Genomic DNA, 15,767 nt, shown 5'->3' on the forward strand with positions numbered 1-15,767 from the left:
GAAAACTGAAACCAAATTTTTCTTTGAAAATTAAAAAAAAAATCTCCATTTTCTTCCTCATTTTATGTGAGAACAAGGGAATGGACAAGATAAAAACAACAGAGCTATATGGGCAATACCCATACTCCGTACAGCATGCACCACAGGTTCTTTCTGTGTCTCAGTCTCTCTGAACCAAAAAATCCCAAACCAGGCAGCACATTAAAATTACTCACCTGGGTAACTCAGAGAAACCACAGAAATGATCCTATAGAAACCACAAAATAAAGAACAAGCCCCGGCCACCTCTGAGGAATGGCTGGGCAGTGGCTATGGAGTTGGGGGGAAGATTCTTATTCAATTTCCAGAATGAACAAAAACCCATTTACTCTCACTCCTTAGATGTATTTTTTCTTAGTCCAACCAGTTCACTCATCAGACAATTTCTACCTCCCCAGAGTCCAGAGGTGCCAGTGTGCTGGCTCTCCCCAAAACTCTTTGCTAGATTTCTCTACTAGACATAGGTTGGAACTTCTCAATCTAATAGGAGGAATGATTATTTTTACTGAGACATTGTTGATGTTACATTATTTCACTAAATAGAAAACTATGGGGAACAGGTGAAGACCTAGTAGCTTCTATTACTGTACTATCAGCCCCGACCTCTGCCAACAGGCAGATTCATGTGTCAAATCACGTGGTCTCAGTATCACCTCTGTGTTTAAGCCTTAGGAGTCAGAGAGGATAGGAATGGGCTTTCACAGAGTAAATTCCATTTCTAAATTACACAAAACAGCCCTATATACCTCGTTTAACTTTAAAACCTTAAATAGATACCTATCACTTTCAGATGGGACTTTTGCATGTTCTCTGTCATAGCAAACAAGACAGCGAACTTCCTCCTCTAAATCAGTCATGTGATCCTCGTACCCAGAAACCACTTTGATGACTTAGAAGCCTATCTGTTAATTAGTGGCAGAAAGTCCCAAACAACTCCACCCAATGGGTCCGTTCGTGGAGTCGTGTGGGGTGCACTTAGCTACCGCATCTTGTAGGACTGTGAGAATGCCGTGATGGCTGGCCAAAGTCCAGCATTCTCAAAATCGACATTAGATCCTTTTTCTTGCAGAGGCAGATAACTGCAGCATCCTCTCCTTGGGTTATTCCAAACCAAGCATCTCTCTCCCATGTTCTACAGAGAATTAGGAGCTCCAAATAAATATATCTCTTAAGGAATTCAGTGGATTCAAAGTTGTGTTTTGAAGAAAAAGTCTTGACCTTTTTCTTTAAATATTCTACACGTTTTCATGGAGAACTCGGCCACCTTTTGAGACAGAACACACGCCAATCTCTTCGACAGTTTCAAAACAGAGCACGAACTTTGTAACTGGCACAGCTGGCATCTAAATTGACCTGTACTTCAGGTACTTGACTGCAAAGTCTCTCTTGAATTGTGAGCTCTCCAGCTTTTGGAGGTTCATATTTGAGAGAAGTTAAAGGACATCAGGTAATGTATATCTTATCACATTATGTCTTTTGCCTTGACTTCCAGATAGCTTAGAGTTAACTTTATCCTCAAAGTTTATCTTACCTAAGTTTTTTTTAGCCTAGATTTCCTCCTATTGTTATCCATTCCTTTATTTCTTCATGTTTACTTCTTTATCCCTGTTTTTAAAACCCAATTAAATCTTTAAAAGTATATTCTATCTCGATTTTTTTGGTAATAAAAAGAGCATAATTAAATTGATACTCATTTCTACAGCCCCATCCCTCAAATGAATTCAATGAATAAAGTATATAGGTAGATTTTTAAATCATCTTAAGTTTTTCCAGGTGGATAAAAAAAAAATCCTAAAAGATGAACAATCTGATACTTTTAAATATTAAAGCACACAATTTACAGGCCTCAACTTCTTAGAAGATGAAATTTAAATGACGTAAGCTAGTTTTAGAAAAAGCTCTCCTTCTTTGTTCTATGAGGTGTAATTAAATATATTCATTCACTCTAACCAGCTTTCCTAACTTTTCCTTCCTCCTACTAGTGCAAAACAGCTCAACAAATAATCTTCTAATCCAGTGACATCTCATGTTTCATTAAAATCCTCTCCAAATTGTTCAGCTTTACCCCCACTGAGATAATGGATGTGAAAGCGCCCAGCAGAGCATTCATTTCATTCAATGAACACTGACTGTATGCCCACACTATTCCCGGCACCGTACTAGCAGCGTGGAGCATAATGACGTACCAGAGATATCGCTCCTACCTTCCTGGAGCTTAAAATTCAGAGGAAGGCACTGCTTCGTGACAAAAATGAGGGATTACAAAACAATATGGAAAGCGTTATTACATGGGAAGGGTGGAGTAAGAGGGGACCCCAGAGGAAGTCCACATAACTCAGATTTACAGGGTTCTGGAAGCTTCCTGAAGATGGAGGACAAACTCACCAGTATAAAGGGAATCTACATGTGCTCCAGGCAGGCACGTGAGCACAGAGGAAGGTGCAGAGAGTGAGCTGAAGAACTGGGGGAGAAAAAAAATCGATCTGACCTGAATATATAGAGGAAGAGTAGAGAGGAGGCCGGGGGCAGGCAAAGAATTCTGCGAGGGGTGATGTAATCACCTTTCTATTTAGATAGAGGACTCTGGTGCCAGTGTGGCCCGGGTACTGGGCACAAGTGAACACTGAGAAAGGGAGACCAGCCAGGAGGAGGATTCAGTAATCCAGGTGAGGGATATCTGTGGCCCAGATGCAGGTAGTGGGGACAGGGAGAGTCACAGATTTGAAGTGTCCTGAGGAGGCAAAATCAGTAACTAATAGGATAAGGAAGGAGGAGCAAGTCAAGGATGATGCTCAGGCCAGTGGTTTGGCAACTAGGCAGATTATAATACAAATTACGGGATTTAGGGAGAAGAAAGGATTACAGGGAACAGTGCAGGTGAGGATTCAGGTTCAGCTTGAGACGTATTTGAACTTAAAGAGTCTGTGGCATTCTGGTCTAGCCAGCTGTTAGACTCTCCTGAAGCTCAGGCAAGAAATGTGGGCTTGGAGTTCTGGTTGAGATGGTGGGGTAGGTGAACGATGTGCCTGCCTCCTCTCACGACCACATCGAAATTACAACTAATCCACAGAAAAACCACCAATGAGAATTGTCTGAAATCTAGCTGAACAGAAGTCCTATCAACTAAGGCCGTAAAGACGAAGGCACGTTGAGACTGAATAAAAAACAATCAAACAAACAAATGTGGGCTTGGTTTAGGTTTGGATATTGACACCATGTATTATATAATTAAAGAAATGGGTGCAATTAAGAACATGCAGTGTGTGGAGAAGGGATGGGCAGGGGAAGATGGGTGGGGAGTCAGGGAATCGCGGAGGAAAGAGCACGTCAGGGGAGACAGAGGGTGATGGATAACTTCAGCCAGAGCTAAGGCAAAATGAAGCCTGAATCCCAGGGTACTTCAGAGCCAAAGAGGCCTTTGGCTCACCTGGCAAAAGCACAGACTTGAGAATTATTGGAGAGGTAGATTGGTGGGAGAAAAATGAGATGCAAAAGGTAGAAGAGAAAGCAGAGGTTTTAGCTCCTAAAATGTTACTGATGACCCTATAATGGCAACTCCCAAACAGTAGTTTTTAGCCCCCGATCATACGGGACCTCTCGGTGGCCGTGACTATTCGATCCTTTAAACCGCATACACATTAGAAGAGTCTGACTTTCCTTTTTTCTGCTTCTCACCCTACCACTCACACTATTTCTTCTCAGTGTCTTTGGAGGCCTCTTCCTCCGCCCGAAGCTTAAACGTGAGTGTTCTCTACACGAGTGATACCACAGCGCTGACCTGAGGCGAAAGGCGTGTGCATCCGGTGTTAACTAATGCAATGCTTCCTTCATTCAAAGTCTTGCTAAGATTAAAAGAAAAAAGTCAGCTAAACAGTGTGCCTAGTGACACAGCTGATTACATTCTGAAGCAAATCCCTTATGTTATCAGGGACCAGCAATGAACAATTAGTGGACAGGCAGCCAGTGGCTGGGCTCTGTTTTGAATATCAGTGCACTAGAGTTTTCTCTATGGTCCTCTTATCTCGCTATAAGCTCTCAGTGGTTGGTAGTACCTGTATGAGGAATTTCAATGATAACCTTCAGGTTAATGATTCTAAAGCTTTACCTCCTGATCTCTTGACCTGAATATCCCATTGTTCGCTCCACTTCTCTCTGTGAATATTCCAGGGACAGCAAAACTAAAGTCCCAAACTGAATCCTCCTTCTCTGTTACCGGGTCTGATTAATGGGCCACATCTACCCAGCTTTCCAAGCCAGATCTAATCGAGATTAAGTTCTGTGGCTTTCATCTCCTTAGTGCTTTTGTTCTAAATTCAGGCTCTCATCATCCCTTGCCTCTATTCTTGTGCCAGGCTGTTTCCAAGCTTGCTATCCACAGCCCTTTGACTACCGTCTGCATCACATGACACAGAGTTTACAAACTCTTTAAAGTTCCAAACTCCCAATACGGAACAGAAAAGCCAGTCTGAATTTTAGGAAACTGAACTATGGACTCAACCGCCACGTTTCAAATCTCGAATTCACTACTTATTAAAAGGATGGCTTTGTGCAAGTTATTTACCTTTTCTATGACTCAAGTTTATTACCTATGAAATGAGAATAAACACAATAAAACTAACATACAATACGGGTACTTAGAACCGTGCATGGCACCAGCACTCGGTGTAGCCACCCTGAAAAAGGAAAAGTCCCACTGAGTCGCCCTCTGACCTTATCTGACTGCTGTCGCACCTTCATCGTCTGCACTTCGGATGGACACTCTTAACCCTCTCAGCTCTCTGAAAGTGCCATGCTGTTTCACGACTCTGCACATTCTGCTTCCTTTTCTTAGAACCCCTTTTCTCAACTCAACTCCCTCTCCTGACCCATCTGTGACATTCCCATGGAAATCTCTGAAGATCGAACTCAAGGGTGTGTGTGTGCGTGTGCGTGTGCGTGTGTGTGTGTGTGTGTTCTCCATTTACATCTTGGTCCCTCCTTTGTAATTACATTTATCTCTATTATACGGTTAGACAATCTTTACAATCATTTATGTCCGCAGGGAATAATATATGATATCAATTCTTTTGAGCAAATATCCATCCCTCCTTTTGGAGGGCAGAATCTGCTGGTATTCACTTCCCATCTTGAGGGCACAGTAAGCAGCTAGAGCACAGTAGACATTTAAAAAACATCAATGATTAAAAGGAGTGTTTCTCAAGCACAGCTCTTACGCTATTAAATCTACGAAGATTATCTAATTATTTCTGTTAGCTAGTCAAAATATTTTCAAATGGGAAATGGCTGTAATTATTTTCAAAGCTTACTTAAAAGCTAATGTTTATATATTCAATCATAAAATATTAAAATCTACAAAATGTCATTAAAATTCTACATTTGTACATACTGCTAAAGCATTCCATAAATCCTTCAATATTAAAAAGGAAAACAGAGAGCTGGAACTCTGGAGACTCCACTCTTGGCTCCGGATCCCCTGAGCTCAGAAGTCCTGTTTGGGCCCACGGGAGTTTACCGCCATAATTCTTGGTCCTCGGTCTCCTAGTCTGTCACGTTGAGAGCACAGCCTAGATTATTTAGCTTTCGAGTTCTATTATGGATGCACAACACTGATCAAACCTTCCTAGCTGTTCTTTTCATCTGAGTCCCCCATGGCAACAAATAGAATATAATTATTGATGATCATGTCTCCTGCTCACTAAATTCAGATAATCTTTATAAGGATTTCCCCCAACGGCTCTGCACTTCCTTTTGTAATCAATATTGCCTTGGCAATCGGTTCAGGGGCCAGTCCGAGATAGCAGCTGCCCTGGCCTCCCCCAACGCCACCGCGCACACACAGGTGGCCAGAGCTTCCGCTCAGCGAGGACTCTGGTTACTCCCTCCTGTTTCAGGGGAGGAGCCTCTCCCCTCAGTCAGAAAGGGTAAGGAGCCCTACCACAGCATGGGGAAGCGGGGAGGGAGGACGGCCCCGCATTCAGCTTCCTTCTCAGGTGCATCCCCAAGAGAGTAAAGAGCGAGGAATAACGCCCTGCTACCTAGCCCGAAAATGCGAATGCTCGTCCCTGAGTCCCCAACCAGGGGGCTTCGTGCTGGGCAGCAGGACTGCATTACACCAGAAGCACCTGGGGAGGAAAGCATAATTTAAGGAAATGTCAGCAAAATCCGAGGAACTATCAGACTTGGAAAAGCGTCTGCAAATCTGAAAAAGGGGTTAAAACTTTTATGTACAGTTGGCCCTTGAACCACACAGGTTTGAATTGCGTGGTGCGTTTATACGTGGATTTTTTTTCCCAATAAATAGTGTGAATGTATTTTCTCTTCCTGATGATTCTCTTAAACATTTTCTTTTCTCTACTTTTATTGTGAAGAAACAGTATTATATAGTATGCACGACATACAAAATATGTATTAATCTACTATTGTCAGTAAGACTTCCAGTCAACCATAGGCTATTCACAGTGAAGTCTAGGCGGGGGTTGCGGGGGGGGGTGGGTCAAAAGTTATAGGTGGAGTTTTGACTTCATGGGAGGTCAGCACCCCGAATTCCTATGTTGTTTAAGAATCAACTGTATTAGTAAAGGAATATCAAAAACTGGCAAAGAATTTGGCTATTTCATAGGAGGAAATATAATTTTCAAGCACGAGCACAAGATACAAGCATCTTCGAGATTTTATAATTACATTCCTTAAAGTAACTGTGTGTTTTATGGAACTCCGTGGTGACTGTGAGAGTCAAGTGAGTGACTGTCACCTGATTTGTCTGGGTGATAATCACTTCTTCAAAACTGGTACAAACATTAAACGTTAAACTTCTGTGGTAAAAATAATAAGTGAAACATGTTGCTGAACTAAATGGAGAACAAGGTCCAAAACGAAGTGTTAATTCTTTCTTTGGAATTGATAATAAGTAGAAAAGGAGTTCAATAAGGTACTTTTTACAAGGTCCTATCCCCGGTGGCCAAGGAGCTGAGCCATCATGATATCAAAATGTATCTACCCTGAATATGCCGACGAGGCAAGAAAAGAATAAGATTCCGTTTTCCTCCCAAACGCAGTCGCCTGACATGCAAGGTAAAGATTCTCCTCGGGTGGACCGGGCAGCAGATACGAAGGTCTTGGGAGCGATTCTGCGTGCTCGTCCCTGATGGCTCGGTGCGGGCACAAAGACCGAGACTGCTGTAAGACGGGCACTGTTCCAGGTGTGTGGCCTTGGGGACACCTGTCACTGGTCTTGTAACTGACTGAATTCAGAGGGCGCGATCACAAATTACACTAGCAGGTAAGCACACCAGGGATGCTGGATAATGAGCTAAGCTGTGTTTCTGAGCAAAGAAACATCCAACCTCCCCCGCGGCCCAATGTCGGGTCAGGCTGGTTACTGTACCGGAAGCTTACGGAGCTGGGTGAAAACGGTAGATGGAAAAGGGCCCCAATACTTAGATCCTCCTTGTCTTACAGGTAGTGGCCTCCGACAACTGCATGTGACAAATGTTCCTTCCAGGTGCTTCCCCTCCCCCAGTCCCAACAACATTTTGGAAAATGGAGTCCTCTCCTGCAAGGCAATGAGGGGGAAGGGCTGCCGGGGTCTAGCCTCTATAGCCGGAGAGCTTCAGAGTTCAAACTGAAATTCCTCTTCTCAAAACTCTAAAGAATTCCAGTGGTGGCTTAAAACTCATGCTTGAATTCTCACGTGACAGAATGCAAGACCGTAGACGCCAAATGCCCACATAGAGAATGTCTGCTCACGCACATGTCTGTTCTGCTAACCTGCTTCCCGCCCCACCCCCACAAAAGGGAACCATGCTGGAAACTTCCTTAACAAGGTCTTCTTGTAGTGTTTTTTAAAAACAATCTTTGACACAAATCAATTTAAAGCAGCTACAAAATAGGTCATTCTCTCCTTGCGCTGAATCTAATTGCTTTACTACTAGGATTTGGGGAATGAATGGGCAGGGTTTTACGTCTTTTTTTTTTTTTTTAACGGTCATTAATGCCACGTCTATACTGACGATGAACTCAGATACTGTTGAATTTCACTCTCCCCCACTCTCTCTTTCACACCACTGCTATTTGCTGAACTGACTCAGGAGACACCATCAGTGAATTCTGTGGTCCTAAAGGTTTCCAAATAGCTCGGATACATTTTGCTCACTTTCTTAGGTCATTCCTGCACCTCCGTCTCTGCTCGTCTGTGAAGATGGCAGCCTCTGTTTGGATCCAACCTTTCACTCTTACGCTTCTCACAGGGAGGTAAACATGCGATGCTTTCTTCTCAGGGAGCTGTATCTCCAGCCACTGCCCCTCCCCTGCGGACCACTGCTGAGCAGATTCAACCAGTGCCTGTGGCCAGGGCCAGCTTCATGAACATGTGACCTACGCAGCCACACAGGGCCTCGTGCTCACACGGGCCCTGTGTTTCGTCTAACGCTCCGCTGTGCTGTCCGGAAATTCTTCATGAACAAGGGGCCCATGTTTTCATCTTGCACTGGGGCCCGCCAATTACACAGCTGGTCCTGCCTATATCATCATAAACAAACCCCCGAGCCACCGAAACATGGGCTACGTGGTAAGACAGAGCACCTACAGGGGGCGTGGTGGGGGTAGGGGAAAATCGACAGAGCACTTACTACGTGCCAGGCAATGTGCTAAGCACCGACGACCCAGCCGAGGACAACAGTTCCTGTCCTCGTAGCAGCTCAGTGTCACCTGTATTTATTATATACCAAAGTGTCACAAGCAATAGCAGGAGACAGCTTGCCACTCTGTCAAGACCAACTCTGCTTCCCAGTCACCAGCAAGAAACCTGGCTTCTCATTCACTGAATCAACAGAAGCGCCCACTCTCCACGCACTGGGCCTGGTCAACCCACTCGCCAGGACCTTTCAGGGTCAGTCTGCCTTCCCTCGTTATGACGGACGGGCCTTCTGTGCTCCTAAGGCCAACCCCTCGTCCAGGCACGAGATCGGGGGCCCCTCTTCCCTCCAGCAGCCAGGGTACTATTTCTTCTGGACCAGCCGCTGTGTATACAGGCTAGATGTATTTCCTGCCTCAGACATACCCCCGACATCTCTCGTTTCTGCTCCGCTTCTCTATTACCTTGGAGTATACAGCAAAAGTAACTAAAAGAACTGTGAACGTTTGCTGCCTCAACTTCCTCTCCTCCCATTCTCTTTCGAACCCACCCCAATCATGCTATTTTCTCCCAAACTCCACCAACACTCCATCCAGATCACCAATGCCCCCGCCACTCTGTCAAATCCCATGGTCAAAATGCGATTTCCATTGTCCTCAAACTTTCACCAGCGTTACATGCGGCCCATCACTTTCTTTCTGCAACACTTACTTGCCTTGGCCCCTGGAGGCCTCCTTCTCCTCTGCAAGGCCCCATGCTTGGTGCTCGGCCCTCCTCACTTCTGCATTGACACTTGCTGGCCTGGTCAGCTGATCCAGGCATGCCAATTTAAATGGTATTTGTGATGATGCACAAATTTAGGTCCTGAACTGCCCCATGAACGAACACCAGACTTATTTACTCAACAATTTATTTGCCGTCTTCCCCTTGGATTTCTAATAGGCATCTCAAACTTCACCTGTGCTAAACATGACCCTGGTGTCTTCAACATCACCTTCTCTTTCTGTTTTTCCAATATCAATAAATGGCAAACACACTTTACCAGGTGTTTGGGCCCAAAACCTTGGTGTCAGCCATGATTCCTCTCTTCTTATCCCTCACACCCAATCTAATGACAAATCCTAGTAGCTTTGCTTTCTCATCTCTCTCAGATCGGACCAATTTCACTGCTTCGACCCCTGGCATCTGAGCCTTCCACGCCTAGCACTCCACCCCGACCGCCCAGCCCAGGTACCTGTCACCTGGACCATGGAAATCATCTTCTACGTGATCCCCTAGTTCCTCGTCTTGCCTGACGTAGCTTATTCTCTGCCTGACAACCAGATAGAGTCTTTTTCAGTATAATGACATCTTGTCACTTTTCCGCTTAAACATTTCTTCCCTCACTCAAAATCAAATCCCAGGTCTCCCCCATGCCCACGGTGTGCTGGATCAGGCCTCGGTCACTCCCTTTCCTCACGCCCGGCCCTCCCCTCACCCATCCCCTCCCTCCTCCCGATGTGCTCCAACCACACGGCCTCCATGCGCTGAGTCCACCGTGCAGTCCCACCTCTAGGCCTTGGTGACTGCTGTTTCCTCTCGCTGAGCACTCCTTCCCCAGATATCAAGGTGGCTCTCCCCTGACCAATTCTGGGTCTCTGCTAAAATGTCACCCTGCCAGACTGCTCTTCTGAAATAGCTTCCTCGACCTGACTCCATCCTCTCTACGCATCGTTTCATTGCCTCCGGGCACTTCGACCAGCTGCATCTTACATTTACTTGTCATCTGTGTCCTCCAGGAGAAATGTAAGCTCCCCGAGGACAGGGACTTAGTTCTGTTCACTGCAGAGTCCCCATGTCTAGAATGGTGCCTGGAACATAACAGGGCCTCAGGAAATACTGGTGGTTGAGTGAGCTAACGACCTGGCATGTGACATCCCTGCTTCACCAAATGCGCACGATCACCGATAACCCCCTTGTAAAAATCCCATTTAACCACTCTCTTCAGGAATGTGTCACAGGAAAGTACTTATCAATGCGCCTTCGTGCCCACTCAGACAGAGGCTGACAGGAGAACACAGACACACTGCTTCTCATTCCACCGTCTGCATTCAGTTTACTTCATAGAGGGCAGGACGGTAGGCCTTCGCCTTCACAGCAAGAGCAAAGTGAGGCTCTGTTAGGGCTGGGACACAGAGGGGTGGAGAAAACGGGGCTTCCTCTCGGCTCTGGGGCTATTTATACCCAAGGTATGTTCAGGGACGTAGTTTTGCCCCCATTTAACAGAAGAAAAACTGAAGTTAATAGAAATGAAGGGCTCCCAGCTACCACAGACCACAGCCAGGCCTCAAGCCCAGGCCTTCTGCCTCTGAAGCCTCCCACTCCACTGCCACCTCCTGCCTCGTACACCTGACTGGGCTGGACCTAGCTCAGCGACAGCATCACTTCCTTGAGCCAGAAATCTTGCTTGGCAGTGGTAAGGATCCAGACGGGCGATGCAGCCTCAGACAGGCACCTGCCTGGGCAGGTTGATGCCCACCTTCTGCAGGAAGTTTGGGGCCAGAGGAGAGGGGCTGCCGAGGACCAAGCCTTAGCTGCCTGGATGGCTGAACCTGCACTGACTCCTGCAACGTGACCCCCTTTCCTTTCAGTGTTTGGCTAATAATCCACCCACGGAGGGAGTGGACCTTGCAATTTGGTCCCTCTCCACACCCTCCTAACTTACAGCACATGGGAAACTGAGCTCAAATTTTATCACAGTGGACAGCACAGCCTACAAAGTTAGACAGTAGGATCTGCATATATTTCAGGATGAGCCTGTAATTTATATAGTTATCTGGACATTACCTGAACCTGAGTTTCTTCACTAGCAAAACGAAAATGGGGCCATTCTGACGATTACATAACACATGGTAACGTATTTCGTACAAACACACACAGTCATGTGAAATGAACTGTTTAAAGTCACCTCTCTGGGCTCAGTTACTTTATTCATAATGATCATAAAGTGATCTTCCAGCCCCCAAATGCTTTCATCCTTTAGTGAAACTGAAATGTAGTTTAAGTGTGTTCTGATGGGATCACACCCCGTCGTTAAGCCCATTTAAAAGGTCTGTTTCTCTAGCCCTGAATGAATATTCTTTCTTATCCTCTGTCTCTTACTCATTTGCGTCTTTCAATGGTGAAAATTAATTTCACCTCCTTCGTTAGTTTTTCCTCCAAACACTTTCCATAAGAAATCTCCGTTCCTGCATTCTCCCTGAGCACTTTGCTGCTGCTTCCAGCATTACATTAAAAAACAAAACAAAACAAACAAAACAAAACTCAGCTTTTATTAAATTTGGCTGTTCAAATAGTATAATGCTCCTTGAGGACAGGGAATAACGCTTTTGCTCTCTGTGTCCCCACAAAAATCAACAGTGCTTTCTAAGTAAGAGATGCTCAGCGAAGCCCTGACAAAACGTTGGCAAGTATCATCAGACCCATTTACACACAGCAGAAGAAAACGTACTTTTTGCCCTTCCTGCAGCTGGGGAACGGGGTAATGCGATTTAATAGCACAATGAAGGAATAAATCTCGAGAGATGTGTGCTTCCTCGGAAAACTCGATCAGTAGCAAACCTGAGTCAAGGGAGACAATTAGGTGAACAAACGTACTGAAACAGACATTTAGGGAAAACACTAAAGGAGAGACTGGAAAACGCTCCACTACAAGAAAGTTCTTAAAATGCTTAAAGGGAGAACATTTAAAACGCCAGGGAGGAGAAATAAGCTGCAGAAGCTGGAAACGATGTCAGTGGTAGAGAAAATGAATTCTTACACTTAGGAGGCGTTTTACAATTGCCAATGTGCTTTTTTTATTCAAATTAGCTGAACTGCAACTAATAGCAAGCTTATCAATTAGGGCAGGTTTGGGACCTGGGGCAGAGAGAGGAAACTACGGAGAACTGTGTGCTTTTGGGAGCCTAGAATTATCAGAAACTTGAAGAGGTTTCTGTGCACAGATGAACCAAAATGGCAATGCTTACGAACTTGTAGTTATAATTAATTGTGATGTAATTTGAAAAATAAGTGCTTCTTGAGCATGGAGTATTTGGAAATACTTCCGCTGGACCTTATTCTTGTTGAATAAAACATCTGAATTCTTAATTTTATTGTCTGAACAATTTACATCCTGCCATTCTCCAAAAAGGATTTAAGAGAACCCACCAACTTTCAAGAGAACCCACCAACTATATATGCAATGACTACATAGCAATCTTTTTCAAAAAATGAATGAGGACAGGAGAACTGGGGTGGGAAAGGTAAAATAAAGCTGTGGGCGGGAAAGGTCTGCACAGGCAAAGGCATCCGCAATTCTACGATGCACACGATGGGGTGTATACAGTGAGACAAAGCGAGTTCTCTGCAGAAACACAGGTGTTTCTAGTTCAGAGATAAGGAAGAAATGCCTCGTGCGACTGCCGAATGCAAGGATGGCATGTGAGGCCAGGCACATAGCCTCACGGTAAATAAAACAGCAAGTTTCACCAAGTTCTTACTTCTAAGGCTGATTATAACCGACTCCATACTTATTTCAAGGGTAAAACTGAAAATACCTAGAAGAGGAAGGCTATCTATTATGTATCCTCTGGCAGCTGATAGAGGCAAATTTCTCCTTGAGTTTAAGCAGTAGTGAGGTTGGTTATAGTAACGAGTCACTTAGAGAGGAGCTATGTACTTGGGTGCTGGGCGAGAGACCCAGGGCTTTACTAAGTTAGCTATGCTGAGAAAAGAAATGACATTTCTTATAAAAATTAAAAGGTCCAGTCAGGGAAGATTCCCATGTGGAAAGCCACATTCCTGAGAGAAGGCCCGTGACACTCCTCAAAAAGCTACTTGGGATCCATGTAGACCTAAGAAGTAAGGGGCCATCGTGACATAGAGTATGACCACAACAATTTTATATTGGGAGATTTAAGTGAGAGCTAACTATATTGTCAAAAAAAAGAGAGAGACCTCAGAATGGCCTTGAACAAATTATTAAATTATATTAGATTCACAGTGAATATTACCTCACCAAAAGATGACTCTTAAAAGAACTGACAACTTTATCAGCCATAATAAACCAAAGACGAGTAAACTTGTTGACGAGTCTTACAGAGTTAATCAGAAGGCAGAGATGCATAAATATTAACTGAATTTCAGAGAACTGCTTTCATTTCTCTCTGAATGCCATAACTGTGACTTCTCTTCCACACAGCCACTAACTGAAATCTCTCAGGTAAATTAATTCCTCAGTCGAGATCTAGTAACTAAATGAACAGTTTTCTCATCCCTGGAGTATGGCCATTAGCCACTCTCCAGCGCTCTAGGGACAACCTCGTAGAAACTTCTATCATCCTTCTCACACACTTCAAGCTCTGGTTTAAATCCCCATGGTCATTCCACGTGAAGGAAATTGGTGACTTCCCTTCGGGGCTTTAGAATCTTCAAGGGAGACCACACTGGCCTCCTGAGGCTGGGAATCTTGTCTTTCTTGTCACCTCTATACCCCCAGCACCAAGCACAGTGCCTGGCTCGTGGCGAGCATTTATAAATATCTGCTGAACGCGTGAATGGAAGAGATGAACATTTGAAGGCTGGGATGTATCAGTCACGTTGCTGGCCACTTACATAATCTGAGTCTCACATTCCTTCTATGCACAAGGGTGGTATTATCCACGTTTTATAGAAAACATACACCAAACAGCTCAGTGCCCTGCCCAGCATATATGAGAGAACCCAGGTTAGTTAGCCCAGCGCCAAGTCCCTGGCTGCCACTTCGGTTTCTCTCAGTCGTACTTTAGGGAAGGGTGGTACCCGAGAGACTTGTGTAGAGATTCTGGACATCCCTCTCCATCTTCAGGAGATAGTCGTGCTCTCCAGGGCAGTGTGGGGTGAGAAAGGCCACACCACGTCATGCTGTCTCCTGAGGCTGCCGCTCCAGCAAGCCATCAAGAGATGCCATTGATGGCAGTGACAGACTGGGCTGCTTTGGGAAAACCTAATCTTTCTGGATTCCTTATTTATAACTGGTAAAGCAAAGGTGTTAGGCAAAAGAATTCATGAGGTCACACTCCCGTCTAAGCTTCTCTTCTTTCTAGTTGCTTCACGCTAAATTTACTCGAGTGGATTTACAGATATAAAAGAGTTGACAATTTATAAATCAGCTATGTTCTAAATACTTTTAAACCAGTTGTTTGAAACTCTGAGTTTTCTCACACAAACAATGGTGGAAATTATTTCCAAACTAATCCATAATTATCAAGTCACTCGATAATCCAGGCAGATACTGCACATATGCGATGTAAAACATTAGAACATTGTACTCAAACAGTTACATAAGTGAAAAACCTTAAAACTCGACTTGAATAGCAGTACTGAGGAAAATGCAACTTTAATTTTATGAAGAGGTACTTGGTGAAGTTTCCAAAGGGGTCATATAAATATTTTCAAAAGTGTTAGTTGACCGTACTGGATTAAGATGCCTACTTTCACTTTAAAATGAATGGCTTCCCTTTTCCTTGATACAAGAATATCATTGTCTCTATACTTAGTCATTAACTATCAACTCATCAAGTTTGAGCTATAAGTGGAGAAATAAAGAAACAAACGGGGGGAAAAAAAAGCGTTGGCAAGGCAGAGAATTAATTCCTTGGTGGGGACGGGGAGGGATGTGGCAAAGAGATATTGTGGAAAACTGTTCCCTCAGCAGGCCGGTGACAGATGATGATTAAACAGGGTAAAGGGAAAGTCGAGACAAGAAAGTAGAAGATGAGAAAGTGTGCAATTGGTTACTGGATTATCCAAAACATCCACAAACTGATCTTATAATTCAGGGAATATTTCCAGTACAGATGACCTTAAATATACTACATACCACTTCTCTATAATTTCAGATCTACATTATGTTAGTAGCAAATAGAGCTCAAACACTTAACAGATATTTAACTGAACACCTCCTAGCATAGGCCTTTGCTGGGTGCCCTGAACGATTCAAGAAAACGGATGCCATATAGCTACTACATTCTGCAACTCTCTGTTTACGTTTTCATTTTTCTGCTGGTTTGAAACGTCGCACACAGTCATTTCAAGA

At 44.3% G+C, this 15,767-nt stretch overlaps 1 protein-coding gene across 7 annotated transcripts in view; it reads right to left on the reverse strand.

Annotated features, from left to right (window-relative positions):
- The window catches only part of EYA1 (EYA transcriptional coactivator and phosphatase 1), a 145,615-nt gene that overhangs the window by 67,013 nt on the left and 62,835 nt on the right, over positions 1 to 15,767 (reverse strand). The gene's annotated exons all lie outside the window — the stretch shown is intronic.

Source organism: Pteropus alecto, unplaced genomic scaffold (genome assembly GCF_000325575.1).
Source record: "Pteropus alecto unplaced genomic scaffold, ASM32557v1 scaffold87, whole genome shotgun sequence".
Taxonomy (NCBI): Eukaryota; Metazoa; Chordata; class Mammalia; order Chiroptera; family Pteropodidae; genus Pteropus; species Pteropus alecto.